The sequence below is a fragment of the Neophocaena asiaeorientalis genome, unplaced genomic scaffold, assembly GCF_003031525.2.
Source record: "Neophocaena asiaeorientalis asiaeorientalis breed wild unplaced genomic scaffold, Neophocaena_asiaeorientalis_V1.1 scaffold82, whole genome shotgun sequence".
NCBI lineage: Eukaryota > Metazoa > Chordata > Mammalia > Artiodactyla > Phocoenidae > Neophocaena > Neophocaena asiaeorientalis.
In genome coordinates, this window is record NW_020173068.1 from 7,439,924 (window position 1) to 7,452,810 (window position 12,887).

At 41.2% G+C, this 12,887-nt stretch overlaps 1 protein-coding gene across 4 annotated transcripts in view; it reads left to right on the forward strand.

Moving 5' to 3' along the window:
* Positions 1-12,887, forward strand: part of PHF20 (PHD finger protein 20) — a 130,259-nt gene that overhangs the window by 24,206 nt on the left and 93,166 nt on the right. Inside the window, exon 1 of one of the 4 annotated variants that reach the window (XM_024742907.1) lies at positions 12,026-12,106. The exons of the other annotated variants lie outside the window; for them this stretch is intronic. The gene's annotated coding sequence lies outside the window, so the exon portion shown is untranslated. Of the gene's footprint in view, positions 1-12,025; positions 12,107-12,887 lie in introns of those variants that run through there. 4 annotated transcript variants of the gene reach the window in all.

Genomic DNA, 12,887 nt, shown 5'->3' on the forward strand with positions numbered 1-12,887 from the left:
GGTAACAGGGCGGGGGAGGGGTGGGGGGGGACATAACCCCTGCTCTAGAATACAAGTGGAAAAGGTGTTTCAAGAAGCAGGGAGTAGGGCTTCCCTGGTGGTGCAGTGGTTGAGAGTCCGCCTGCCGATGCAGGGGACACGGGTTCATGCCCTGGTCCGGGAAGATCCCACACGCCACGGAGCAGCTGGGCCTGTGAGCCATGGCTGCTGAGCCTGCGCGTCCAGAGCCTGTGCTCCGTGACGGGAGAGGCCACAACAGTGAGAGGCCCGCGTACCGCAAAAAAAAAAAAAATAGAAGCAGGGAGTAATCACTTCAATCTTGTGATGCTGGTAGGTCACATAAAATGAGGATTGAGTGACTGTTGACTTGGTTACATCAAGGTTGTGGATGACCTTGACAAGAATTGTTTTAATGGAGCAGTGGGGACAAAAACCCTGATTGGCATGCGTTCAAGGAAAACAGGAGAGAAGGAACTGTGGTGTGATGCAAAGTAGGAGGAATTGGCCATTGATAGGAGCAGATAGTTCATTTATTATAAGGGGAAGAGGGAAACTGGGTATATAGGTAGAGATGAACTGGGTATGTAGGTAGAGTTGGTGATGGGAGCATGTGTTTTTTTGTATTTTTAAATTGAGGTATGATTTACAAACAGTAAAATTCACTCTTTTCAGCGTACAATTCCATGAAGTTTGCCAGACTCATACAGTCATTCATGCATGCACCACCATAATCAAAATGTAGCATTTTTATCACCCCACAAAATTGACTTGTGTTCATTTGTAGTCAACCTCTCCTGCGGCCTCCAGCCCTTGTCACCTACTGATCCGTCCTCTGTCCATATAGTTTTGTCTTTTCCAGAATGTCATATAAATGGAGTCATGCAATATGTAGCCTTTTAAATTTGGCTTCTTTCACTTACAGTGCATTTGAGGTTCATCCATATTTTTGTATGAATCAGTAGTTCCTTTTATTGCTGAGTAGAATTAAATCATATGGATGTATAGTTTATCTATTTACCTGTTTGAAGAAATGAATTGTTTCCAGTTTTTGGTGAATATGAATGAACATGAATACAGGTTTTGTGAGAACGTAAGTTTTCATTTCTCTTGATAAATATCAAGGTGCGATTGCTGGGTCATATGTTAAGTGTGTGTTTGACTTGATGAGAAACTGCTGAACTGTTTTCCACTGTGGCTGTTCCATTTTGCATTTCCACCAGCAAAGTATGAGAGTCCCAGTTGCTCTGTATCTTTGCCAGCCCTTAGGGATTCTTTTGTTTCCCTCTTTTTTAGTTTTTATTTTTAAAATTGAGATATAATTTACATACCATTCACTCCTTTAAAGCATACAAATCAGTGGTTTTTAGTATATTCACAAAGTTGTACAACCATAACCACTCTCTGATTCCAGAACATTTTCATCACCCCAAAAAGAAACCTCATATCTACTAGCAGTCAGTTCCCTTGGTTCTCTCCAGCCCTAGGCAACCACTAATATACTTTCTGTCTCTGTAGATTTGCCTGTTGTGGGCGTTTCATAGAAACCAAATCAAATAATACATGTTCCTTTGTGACTGGCTTCTTTCACTTAACATGGTATTTTCAACATTCATTTGTGTTATAGCATATATCAACATTCTTTCTCATGGATGAATAATATTCCATGTATGGATATACCACATTTTGTTTATCCATTCATCAGTTGATAAGTGTTTGTATCATTTTCGCTTTTTGGCTGTTGTGAATAATGCTGTTATGAGCATTTGTGTATGAGTTTGAGTGTGCATGCACCTCTGTTTTCATATCTCTTGGATATCTACCTTGGATATCTACCTAAGAGTGAAATTGATGGGTCATATGGTAATTAGCCTGCTTAAGCTTATGAGGAACTGCAAACTGTTTTCCACAGCAGCTGTACTATTTTACATTCCCACCAGCAGTGGGAATTCTTTTCGATTGTTTTTAATTTTTAAGTGAAATAAGTAAAATCTTCAGCTGAGATCTTGGTCTTGGGTTTGAGGAAAGAAGATAAGGTATGCAATACCATTTAGGAGAGTGAAGAGGGATAGGATGTGAGAAATGTGGTAGGATTGCTGGTGCCCTCAAGTGCTACTAAGGTCCACTGGAAGTTGGTGATCGTGAAGTTTTTCTGATAAGCTTCAGTAAGCTTTTTACCTTAGAATAGTTTTAGATTTACAGAAAAATTCCAAAGAAAATACAGAGAGTTCCCATCTGTATGTACACCCAATATTTTTCTTTTTCTTTCTTTCTTCTTCCTTTCTTCCTTCCTTCCTTCCTTTCCTTCTCTCTTCTCTTCTCTTCTTTCTCTCTCTCTCTCTCTCTCTCTCTCTCTCTCTCTCTCTTTCTCTCTCTTGTCCCCCTCCCTCCCTTCCCTCCCTCCCTTCCTTCCTTCCTTCATTCCTTTCTGGCTGCATTGGGTCTTTGTTACTGCACGCGGGCTCTTCTCTAGTTGCAGCGAGTGGGGGCTACTCTTCGTTGCAGTGCGCGGGCTTCTCATTGCAGTGGCTTCTCTTGTTGCAGAGCACGGGCTCTAGGCGCGTGGGCTTCAGTAGTTGGGGCATGCGGGCTCAGTAGCTGTGGCTCGCAGGCTCTAGAGCGCAGGCTCAGTAGTTGTGGCACATGGGCTTAGTTGCTCCGCGGCATGTGGGATCTTCCCAGACCAGGGCTTGAACCCGTGTCCCCTGCATTGGTAGGCGAATTCTTAACCACTGCGCCACCAGGGAAGTCCTGTATTAATTTTTAGATTTTCCTTGTTTTTGATGATTTTATTTATATCAGTATGGACTCAGACATTTATTTTAGACTTTGGGTATAATCCAGTACTACTTTATTTATTTTGTTGCTCCTGTTTTTATATTGGGAGCGCTTTCATTTGGCTCTTTTGTCCTTTTGATGTACTCCCATCATAATTTTGTGTTTAACACTTCCTTATTTCTGGCACTACAAAATATCCCAGGCTCATCTTGTGTATATTTCCTGCCCTAGTCTGAGAATCAGCTGTTTCTCCAAAGACCCTTGGTTTCTTTTATTGGAAAATGGTATTAGATGCTGAGATCTGGGCTCTAGGTATGTCCCTTGCTACTGAGGGGTCACTGCTTCTAGGTTCTGGATGATGATGATTTTGAGTAAAAGATAAAAACAGACAAGTTATACAGAACCCAACAGGCAAAACCTTTAGAGGCCCCTTGGAGCCTCCTTGGCTCCTCTCTTCCACTCCATCACCTAGGACATCAGCTCATGCTGTCAGATCCACCTGCAGAATCTATCCTGACTCCGACACTGGCTGCCACCTTCACCCTCCTACTGTGGTCCAGGCTCCCGTTGTGGATCTTGTGAACCCCGGCAGTGGCTGCCTAACTGGTCTCCTGCGTCCTTCTGGACTCCTCCTCATCAGGCTCTTTTCCACTCAGCAGCCAGTGGTAGGCCCTGGAATTTTAAAAAACTTTTTTGATAATGATTTTTATGGCAGTTTACAGTTGTAAGACATTGAATTAAGAAGAGAGAAAAGATACTACTCCTTAAAAATGTTTATTTTTTAAAATATTTCTTTCTTTAGGCTGTGCCGGGTCTTAGTTGTGTCACGTGACATCTTAGTTTCGGCATGCATGTGGAATCTAGTTCCCTGACCAGGGATCGAACCCAGGCCCCCCGCATTGGGAGCCTGGAGTCTTACCCACTGGGTCACCAGGGAAGTCCCCAAAATGTTTATTTTTAAAGAACTTTTGTAGAGCTATAATTTATTTTAGAGTACACATATTTTATGTGTGTAGCTTGATGAACTTGTATACATGGATATAGCTGTGTAATCACCCAGATTAAGAAATAGACATTCTGGGCACCTCAGAAGACCGTTTTTCCCATACCCAGTCACACAGCTCCCATCACCCCCAGGGGAACCACTATTTGTGGCCATGCATTTAAAGTGAGACCCATCAGGGACTTCTCTGGTGGTCCAGCGGTTAAGACTCTGTGCTTCCAATGCAGGGGGCTTGGGTTCCATCCCTGGTTGGGGAACTAAGATCCCACATGCCGCACGGGGCTGCCAAGAAAAAAAAAAAAAGGAAAAGGAAAATAAAATGTGACCCATCACCGTGTGTGTATTCTCCAGCATAATCAGCTGCCTGGGTGCAGGAGTGGAGAATGTGGAGATTCTGATTTGCCTACAGTTGGGATTTGTCCAGGCAGGTATGATGGAGGGCAAGAGGGGCCAGGGAGTTGAGGGTATATGCAAGGAAGTGAGATTAAAGGATAAGATTTCCAGGATGAGACTGAAGCGTGAGAGCAGGCAGAAGGGACAGCGTGAGCAAAAAGAGTTCAAAGAATATGTTGTGTTCTCAGAGTCTGGAGAGGGGACAGATCAGGAGTGGTGGGAGACTGGGCTAAAAAGGAAGATTTTAAGCAGGAGAGAGACATGGTCAGATCCCTCGTAGGAACAGAAAAGTGGTGGTGTTTATTCAGTCACCAAACATTTATTGAGTGTCTCTGTATCTGGTCCTTTGCCAGTACTGGTAGAGGGGTATAGGAGTTAACCTGGATGTACTGACTATTCAATTGTGAGAAATGATCAGCTTAGAGAGGAGAGATGAATTCGCGACATTTCCTGAGTTAGAAGTGCCCGATGTTGATTCATAGAAAGTGGTGAAGGGGTAGGAAAAGAGTTAAGGCATCCAAAACAGCACAGTTTTTCTGCAGCTTAATAGTCAGCCCTTTGTTTTACACTAAATACAATTTCCATCTCCATCCCCTCTCCACAAAGGCTGGAGATGGCTTAGAATGTTACTTTTGTGCATAGAAGTCGTTTGCTTCTGGTGTGTGCCCTGAGCCAGGAATAGAGAGGTACACTCAGATTCTTGAAGTAAATGATTGCTGTATGTTTGCAGAAAGGCTCTTTATATAGGGAAGAATCTGGAAGCAGCCTGAATGCCCAACCCTTGGGGGAAAGTTTAGGCAAATTATGGGCTACCACCGGATAGACCATTAGGTAGCTAACACAAAAGATACCTCTGTGGACCCATGTTACTACAAGCATGTTTGCATGTGAAGTCAGATTGAGAGCAGAAGGCTCTTCACTGGGTTTAGTGAGAAGATTTGGATGCTGATCTTGGTTATGCCTCTTCCTAGTCACTCTCTTTGAGCCTCCATTTCCAGAAATGTAAAATGGGTGCAGTGATAATAACAGTTCCTTAAGCCCTCAGGGGATGGTGGTAAAGATCCTGTGAGATACCTTATGTAAAGGCAGTTTATAACCCCTAGAGTAAACTACACACATTGGTTATTAGTAGCCATGTGAGTGAATGCTGACCGGTTGGAGTAGGAAATCAGAGGGAAATTGTTATCCTTTCTGTTCCTCTTTTTCCCCCTGTAACATTTCTTCAGTTTATATTTTTGGTGTGTATGTGGGGGGACCAAACAGATTTCTGCCAGCACTGTCTAGCTGTTCTAATTTAAGCATGTGCAGAGTGTGCGGTGTTGGGCAGCTTAATTTTGCACAGAAGCAGCCAAGACTCTGAGCAGCAAGCCTTCTTGGGACTTGAGGTCATATATTGTGGACAAGCCAATGTTGTATTTCTGTGTCAGACCTGGACTATTCTTTGCCTTTCTGGACATGCAGGTGGAGTTATTCCCTTTTATTTGGTGTGGGTTTCACTGTCCCACAGCCCTCTCCTTTCCTTGGTGGAGCCCTAGGGGAGACTGGCTTATCTGGTAGTTTAGAGTAGTGTGTCTCAAACTCAAAAAAACATAGGGACTGGTGCCTCCAACCTATGTACTATCTGTGGATCCCACTTTTAGTAGCATTGGGGCAAAATGCTACTATGTTAGTTATTTATTGCTGTGTAACAAATTTTCTCAAAATCTAGTGGCCTAAAACAACACCAAATATTATCCTTTCAGTGTGTGGATCAGGAATTAAGGAGCAGCCTAATGGAGGGTTCTAGGTTGAAGTCTTATGTTTGTCTTAAGCTGGTGCTAGTTGCTGGTGGGAGACTTCTGGTTGCACGTGGACCTCTCCATAGGGCATCTAAAATGTTCTCGTGACACCACACCTGGCTTCCCCCAGAGTGGGGAACCCAAGAAGCAGCAGTGCTTTGTGTGTGTGTATGTGTGTTAAAATATACATAACATAAGGTTTACCATTTTAACCATTTTAAGTGTATAGTTCAGTGACATTAAGTGCATTCATATTGTTGTATAACCATCACCATCACCCATCTCCAGAACTAGGTATGTATGTATGTATTTAAAGTGTAGTTGATGTACAGTATTACATAAGTTAAAGGTATACGATATAGTGATTCACAATTTTTAAAGGTTATGGTCCATTTGTAGTTATTATAAATATTGGCTATATTCCCTATGTTGTCAGAACTTTTTCATCTTCCCAAATGGAAACTCTGTACATATTAAACAGTAACTCCTCATTCTCTTCCCCCACCAGCCCCTAGCAACCACCATCCTACTTTTTGTTTCTATGAATTTGACTACTCTAAATCATGCAGTATTTGTCCTTTTGTGATTATTTCATTAGTATAATGTTTTCAAGGTTCATCTATGTTGTAGGGTATATATAAGAATTTTATACTTTTTAAAGGCTGAATAATATTCCATTGTGTGAACATATCACATTTTGTTTATCCATTCATCTGTCGATGGACACTTGGATTGCTTCCACTTTTTGGCTGTTATGGATAATGCTGCTATGAACATTGATATACAGATAACTGTTTGAGTCTCTGCTTTCGATTCTTTTGGGTGTTTGCCCAGAAGTGTAGAATTGCAGCACTTTTTATGACCCAGACTTGAAGTCCTCCACCATCACTTCTGCCACATTCTATTTGTTAGGAATGAGGCCACATTCAAGGGGAGGATAATTAGTCTCCACTTTTGGAGGGAAGGAGTGTCAAATTTGCAGATGTCTTTTAAAACCACTACAGCTACCTTTTGAGAGTGATCATATAATGCCAGGTTAATAGCAAACGCACACTGAAATTCTTTAGTAGTACTTGATTATATGGTGGTCATCTTGATTGGTGCATCTCAACCTTTTTCATGTTGTTGCTCACCTGTAATCCACTTGTGGCATCTCAGCTGGGAAGCTCTAATAAAGATGGTTTAGATTATGAAAAAGCACAATAAAACATTCCTTAAGGAGACCTTGTGGACCACCAGCTCTGTGTTCACTAACACCCAGTGGTCCGTGGAATCCATAAGGTTCCTGCATAGTTCTCTACATAGAGTTGCTGTTTCTCTTCTCACCTTCAGTTTCCTGTACTTCCTTTGTGCTTCTCTTCCTCTGTACCTATGCTGATTTACTTACATTACACCCTCTCCCAGAAACACTCTTCAGTCTCATTGCCTCCTTCATCACCTGGAAAATGCCTATTCATCTTTCAGGATTGAGTCAAGTGTCTCCTTTTCACTAGTTGACTTGGCCCTCCTTCCTCAGCCTCCTTCCTCTCCCCCTCTCCCTTAGAACTAGCCTTTTGCTCCTTGGTACCCTATTCTACCTTAAGTAGTCGTCTGTAGTTGCACCTGTGATGCTTTATTACAATTATTTGTGTGTATAGTTATACATTTATTCCTCCTGAGGATACTGCAGTAAGAGATAGATGTCTTTAGGGGTGTCTATAATATCCTGGGGAAGCAGGCCATGTAAACATAAACAAGTAAACAGAGGAACAAATGAAATAATTACAGATTGGGTCGAATGTTATTTATGAAGGAAGCAAGCAGGAAACTGACACAGATTGGAAGGAGAAGGGGGTTACTTGAGATAGTCAGGGATTCTGAGGCTGCAGGAGGGTAAGGCTGTTTCCTGGGAAGAGTGGGCAGGGGAAAGTGATTCAGGTGAAGTGAACAGACCCGGTATGGGAAGGTAGTATATGTCTGAGGAAATGAAAGGCCCTGTGTGCCTTGTAACATTGTCTTCCTGCCTCTGTCAGCTGTTGTGATCACATGACTTTATAGATTTTGCTGTGTATTTCCAAACCCTGGTACACTTCCTGGCCTAGAGTGGGTACTCAGAAAATGTCAGGGGAATTGATGAATTTCTCTTTGTGTAATTTTTGTCATTCTCCTTGTGTCTTTACATTTGATTGGCTACACTGCCCTTCTGTGGCTTCTTGGTTTAGTGACCAGTTATACCACTTGCTTAAGATAAGGTCACCATAGTAACCTAATTTACTATGAAGTTTAGGTTATCCAACCTTTCCAAGTTGAATTTTATTTTATTTATTTATTTTTTGGCTGTGCCGCATGTCTTATGGGATCTTAGTTTCCCAACCAGGGATTGAACCCAGGACATGGCAGTGAAAGCACCAAATCCTAACCACTAGACCACCAGGGAGCTCCCCCAGGTTGAATTTTATTTATTTATTTTAATTTTTTTTTCTGCAAGTTTTTTAGTTTTCTTTTTTTTTAAAATTAAATTTATTTTATTTATTTATTTTTGGCTGCATTGGTTCTTTGTTGGTGTGCCCGGGCTTTCTCTAGTTGCAGCGAGCGGGGGCTACTCTTCGTTGTGGTGCACAGGCTTCCCATTGCAGTGGCTTCTCTTTTTTTTAACTGTTTCTTTATTTAAGCAAAAGCAAATATACTGTATATTCTTATTTTCTTCTTTTGTAACACAGAAAGTATAAGATATGCAGGATTTTATAGCTTGACTTTTTAAAATTTGGAAATCTTTGTCAATTCATAGTTTGTTCTCATTTTTTTTACAGCTGCATAATATTCTGTTTTTTGTGGATGTGCCAAGCAGCATATAAATCCAAGAACCATGAAGCTACTGGTTGATATCAGCCCATTAAATATTTTTCAAAGCTTTTAATTTAAAAGTATTTATTTTTGCTTACACAGGTATTTTGTGACTAAATCCTTGTAAAAATTAAAACCACAAGCAAAAGTCTCTTGGCTATTCCCCATCCCTCTCTCCTCCCCAGAGCTAAGTTTTATTTCAGTTTGGTTTTTAATGTCTGCTCCTTTCTGGCTAATATTTCCATTAGAAATGTGACTCCCAGCTGCAATGTTAGTTTGGAAACTAGAGTCTCATCAGTAGCTGTTAGTTACATGTTGAAGCTGGAAATTTTGTCTCCCCTTTTCTGTCTATACATCTATACAGATTCCATTCACATCTCTTTTTTTTTTTTTTTTCGGTACGCAGGCCTCTCGCTGTTGTGGCCTCTCCCGTTGCAGAGCACAGGCTCCGGATGCGCAGGCTCAGCGGCCATGGCTTATGGGCCCAGCCGCTGCGCGGCACGTGGGATCTTCCTGGACCGGGGCACGAACCCGTGTCCCCTGCATCGGCAGGTGGACTCTCAACCACTGTGCCACCAGGGAAGCTCAAAATTACTATTTTTGTCAGTAAAAAGCAGTTGATTATAAGCTGTTTCACGTGGTTCCACCATGTAGGTTTTTTTTTAATGTAGTTTTGTTTTTTTTCTTAATTTTATTGGAGTATAGTTGATTTACAGTGTTGTGTTGGTTTCAGGTGTACAGCAAAGTGATTCAGTTTTTCATATCATATATTCATTTTTTTTTGGATTCTTTTCTCATACAGGTCATCACAGAATATTGAGTAGAGTTCCCTGTGCTATGCAGTAGGTCCTTGTTGGTTCTAGTAGTTTTTTTTAATAAAAAATTTTTATACAGTTTTTAAAGGTTACTTTCCATTTATAGTTATTACAGAATATTGGCTATATTCACTGTGTTGTACAGTACATCCTTGAGCCTATCTTACACCCAGTAGTTTGTGCCTCCCACTCTCCCATCCCTGTATTTCCCCTCCCCCTACCCATACCACTAGTTTGTTCTCTGTATTTGTGAGTCTGCTTCTTTTTTATTATATTCACTACTTTGTTGTATTTTTTAGATTCCACATGTAAGTGATATCATGCAATATTTTTGTCTCTGTCTGACTTATTTCACTTAGAATCACCAAGTCCATCCACGTTGCTGCAGATGGCAAAATTTCATTCCTTTTTTCTTTTCTTTAATAAATTTATTTATTTATTTTTGGCTGCGTTGGGTCTTCATTGCTGCACGCAGGCTTTCTCTAGTTGCGGTGAGCAGGGACTACTCTTCGTTGCGGTGCACGGGCTTCTCGTTGTGGTGTCTTCTCTTGTTGCATAGCACGGGCTCTAGGCATCCAGGCTTCAGTAGTTGTGGCACACAGGCTCAGTATTAGTGGCACGCGGGCTCTAGAGTGCATGCTCAGTAGTTGTGGCGCACAAGCTTAGCTGCTCCACAGCATGTGTGATCTTCCCAGACCAGGGCTTGAACTCATGTCCCCTGCATTGGCAGGTGGATTCTTAACCACTGCGCCACCAGGGAAGTCCCTCGTTCCTTTTTTATGGTGAGTAGTAGTCCATTGTATATATATATACCATATATTCTTTATCCATGCATCTGTTTTATTTTAATTTTTAAAAAAATATTTATTTATATATTTAGGTTGCACCAGGTCTTAGTTGCAGCAGGCAGACTCCTTAGTTGTGGCATGTGAACTCTTAGTTGCAGCATGCATATGGGATCTAGTTCCCGGACCAGGGATCAAACCTGGGCCCCCTGCATTGGGAGTGTGGAGTCTTGCCCACTGTACCACCAGGGAAGTCCCTCATCTGTTTTTTAAAAAATAAATATTTTATTTATTTATTCTTTTTTTTGACTGCGCTGTGTGGCTTGTTGGATCTTAGTTCCCACACCAGGGATTGAACCTGGGGCACGGCATTGAAAGTGCTGAGTCTTAACCACTGGACCACCAGGGAACTCCCTCCATTCCTCTGTTGATGAACACTTAGATTGCTTCCATACCTTGGCAATTGTAAATGTAAATAATGCTGCTGTGAACATTGGGGTACATGTATCTTTTTGAATTAGTGTTTTTTTTTTTTTTTTGGATATATACGCAGTAGTGGAATCGCTGGGTCATGTGGTAGTTCCATTTTTAGTATTTTGAGAAACCTCCATACTGTTTTCCACAGTGGCTGCACCGATTTACATTCCCATCAGTAGTGTACAAGGGTTCTCTATTCTCTACATCCTCGCCAACATTTGTTATTTGTGTTCTTTTTGATGATAGCCATTCTGACAGGTGTGAGGTGATAGCTCATTGTTATTTTGATTTGCATTTACTTGATGATTAGCCATGCTGAGCATCTTTTCATGTGCCTGTTGCCCATCTGCATTTCCTCTTTGGGAGAATGTCTATCCACAGAGTAGTTTTTTTTTTTTTTTCCACAGAGTAGTTTTAAAACTTAGTTGGAAAAACAAACAAACAAACAAACAAAAACTTAGTTGGTGTCTGGTTCTTCTCAAGGGCAGGGGCCAGAACCACATACATTTTATAATTTATTCCAAGACCTGGAATTGACTGGCCAGATCAAAGTCACTTAATAACGTTCTGTTGGCTGATGAATCTGAGCTGTCCCCAAGGCAGCTGTGCAGTTGTGAGCCACCAAGCCTTACTGGGTTGATCTCTAAGATCAACTGCTTGTCTTTTTCTGTGAAATGGCAGTTGGGTTTCCCCATCCACAATGAGTGACTTGTATCCTTGTCACACTTTAGAGAAGTAAGGAGAACAACTTTCTTCTTAGGAAAACTTACTGACCCCTTGGTTATTCTTGATCCTCCTGGAGAGATTTGTGTAGTCTGCAGACAGTGGGATGCCTGTGCCCTTTGAAGTTTTTGAACAAGGAAGTAGCTTTTGGCTAGCTAAGGGCCCAGAGGTCCTTCATACTCTGAGTGTGCTCAGTGGAGTTACTGGCCTAGGATTTTGCAGTTATTTCTGTGGGTCCAGACTTACCAGACTTTTAGAAGGCACTGACCAAGTGCAAATTCAGAAGAATTTGGGGTTGTACTGAGGTGCCAACTTTTTATTTTGCCAAATAAGGACATTTAAAATAAATATCTATATTTTTTATATTTAATACATGCTCATGGTACAACATTCAAAACAAACAAAAGGATATATATTGAATAAAATAAGTCTCATACTTCCTCTCCAGTTCCTTAACTATCCAGTTCCCCTCCCAAGAGGCAAACCGGGTTGCTTGATCATCCTTCCAGAGATAGCCCACGCATTTAAAAACAGGTACGAATGTATTGGCTCTCTCCCCTCCCCCAAATAAATGGTAGTGCATTCAATACCGTTTCGCATCTTGAGTTGTTCCCCCCACACACACTTTTCTTAGAGATCTTTAAAAATCAGTACATAGAGAGCTGCCTTATTCTTTTTAATGGCTGCATAATGTTAGTAAGGATTAAAAACAATTACCATTGTTTTAATTTCAAAAGTATATTTAAGCACCAAAAAATTAGAAAGAATGTGATCTTAGTATAAAGGAAAGTTCTATAAACTAAATAAATTTAGTTCTGTGAAAAATTAATTCTGCACGTTTTTCCAAAGACCTGTTTGAAAACTATAGCTAGAGATAGTAAACCACTAAAGAAAGGGCTTTGAATAGGAGTGAGTTAGGGAGACTTCCTAGTCTCTGGTAGGCTGACTGAATGAGAGGGCAAGAGGAATGCAGTTGAGATATCCGTATCCTTCTCCTCATTTTATAGGGAGGAATAGACTTAGGGAAGCCTCTTTTATGTCCTACAGTTGTACTACTCAGTTCACGAGATCGTACAATTAGCTAGTCTGTTGTCAAGATAGCTTATATTTAGTCAAGATAGCTTATATTTATGGCAGCTGTGTGTAAGTTGGATTGGAGTAGGGGGACTAGTTTCAGGGCTGTTTATTCCTTTTGTTAATATTTTTTGAGCAATTAATGTATGCATAATACCATTAGGAATTTTGAAAAGCATACCCTGTCAGTCCTGTGTGAGAAATACCCACATGAAGTGATTGGGGCCTGAACTTGGAGAGT